Below are 2,096 nucleotides of genomic sequence, written 5' to 3'. Positions count from 1 at the left end.
AACCTCTCATATCCATAGTACTTCTAGATGTAACCTCACCTTCACGTTTCATGAACAAATCTTACTTCTATCGATTCACAAATAATTCACACATATTAGTATATATGACATGTGTAGAACCACGAGCATGTGTCAACATCAAATATAACCATATCAATAGTAAGGTCAGTTACCTGGTTAGCTTAAGTTGTTGTCACGAATATATCCTTAATGAATGTTCGATTCTGTCCCTTGAAATCCAAGTCAACCTATTTGAGCCCATGACATCAGTTTCAAGTTTGAACCCTATCAAATTACCTCTCTAATTTAGATTGGTCCATTTACTTTTATTAAAAATCTTGTTTTCTATGATTTTGTATAAAAAAATTGACAGAGTTATTTTGTGTCTGTATTTACTTTTCTTTCTATATTTAGTTTAAGTTTTTTAATACTGGAATCTTTTTTTTTTTTTTTATTATTTGTATTTACTCTATAGCCTTTTAATTTTGTTCACATGTATTCCAAATTTAAAGTGGATCTCTATTTTCAAATCTTTCGTGTTTTCTTTTGTTTGACATAATTTACTAGAATTATATAAATGATTAATATTTAGCTTCTAAGTCAAAGCTAAACCATTGTAATGACCATATCTATCTTCACGTAAATCTCTCTTTTTGCCAACGGTGACTTTATAACTCAAAGCTAAACCATTTTGGGTACACTGCAAAGCCTATGATATCTTTGTTCACTCGAAATGGAGTAGACTAGTCAAACTGTGGTAGGACGAAGGTGGCTCTTCAAAAAAGACATGACCACAGGTTACATTGGGTCACCACCATATGATGCCCTTGATTATCTTTTTAAAAAAGTTCAAAAGTATTCTTATGTATATGAATGAATTTGTTAACACCATTTTAAAAATACTCAAGAATATGATTGAAAATAAATTGTCTATTTGAATTGAATTGTATTATATTCATATTGGGAAATGTTCATAAATGAGAGAGTTCCAGACAAAATTGAAGAGAAAAGTGATTTAAGAGTATTTTTGAATTTTTTTTCTTTTTAAAATTATGAGTATTAACGAAACATTTGAAAGTTGAATTGTATTTTCAAACAAGATATTAACGGTTTCATCTCACTAACAATAAACTTATTTTTATTTTTATTTATTTATTTGAAAAGTAAAAGATATATTTCAAGATTTTTTTTTTGTTAGAATATTGATGAAACGTTGCGAGGTTCTAAGGATATTTTGTTTAAACATTAAAATTTATAATTATTAACTATTTTTTGGATCATGGACATCATGGACAACTTGTTGTTGTGGTGTAGTGGTTATCACGTTAGTCTTACACACTAAAGGTCTCCAGTTCAATCCTGGGCAACAACATGCTTCTTTGCTTGCAATGGTGTAGTTTTCGGATGGGAAACATTTTTGTTCATCCAAGACTCATACTCTTAGAAATTTGTGTAACACTCACTAAGAACTTTAAGTTCGCTTAAGAGTTTGACATGTTAACTCAATTAACCTCAGAGTCACTCTTAACTACCACATTGAAACTTAAAGAAAATCTTTGAAACATTATCTTTCTTGAACTCCTATCTCTTGACTTTTGTTACCTTAATTTATTCCTTATATTTAATAAATAACTGCACGAGGCTTCATGCATTCCCCATGACATAGTCTTAATACTTGCATCCAAAGCTTCATGTGTTCGGTGCGATACAATTTACATACCTATGTCCAAGGATTCACGGGTTCCTTGTGACATAGTTTAAGTACCTACACCTAGGTGTTCATACGTTTTCTACGATGTAGTCATTGTCGTAAGACCATATTGCACTACTCATCGGGAGGTCTTTAAAATATCTCGGGTTCTCGTTCAAGAGTTTTTTGTTAAGTCTTGAAGTACAACTAAAGAAAATTTGTTAACAAGTACACCCTAATCCATATGCGTCATAAATATTTTTCTATCGAGTCTTGAAGTACAACTAAAGAGTGTTTATAAGTCTTGAAGTACAACTTATAAATCTTTATAAGTATCTTGTCACTTGGTACTCATAAAAACCTTGATTTCTTATCGAGTATGTTGAGGGGTAGTTACATACTTTTT

The 2,096-nt window shown here is 30.5% G+C and overlaps 1 non-coding gene across 1 annotated transcript; it reads left to right on the top strand.

The window, feature by feature from the left end:
- The first annotated feature begins 1,299 nt into the window (after window positions 1-1,299).
- Window positions 1,300-1,372, top strand: TRNAV-UAC (transfer RNA valine (anticodon UAC)). Its single transcript has one exon. It is a non-coding gene; the product is annotated as a tRNA-Val (tRNA).
- The last annotated feature ends 724 nt before the right edge of the window (window positions 1,373-2,096 follow it).

The sequence above is a fragment of the Cucurbita pepo genome, chromosome 9, assembly GCF_057944985.1.
Source record: "Cucurbita pepo subsp. pepo isolate OVF chromosome 9, ASM5794498v1, whole genome shotgun sequence".
In the NCBI taxonomy this organism is placed as follows: domain Eukaryota; kingdom Viridiplantae; phylum Streptophyta; class Magnoliopsida; order Cucurbitales; family Cucurbitaceae; genus Cucurbita; species Cucurbita pepo.
The sequence above is the reverse complement of the archived record's forward strand: the minus strand, read 5'-3'. Positions and strand labels throughout refer to the sequence as shown.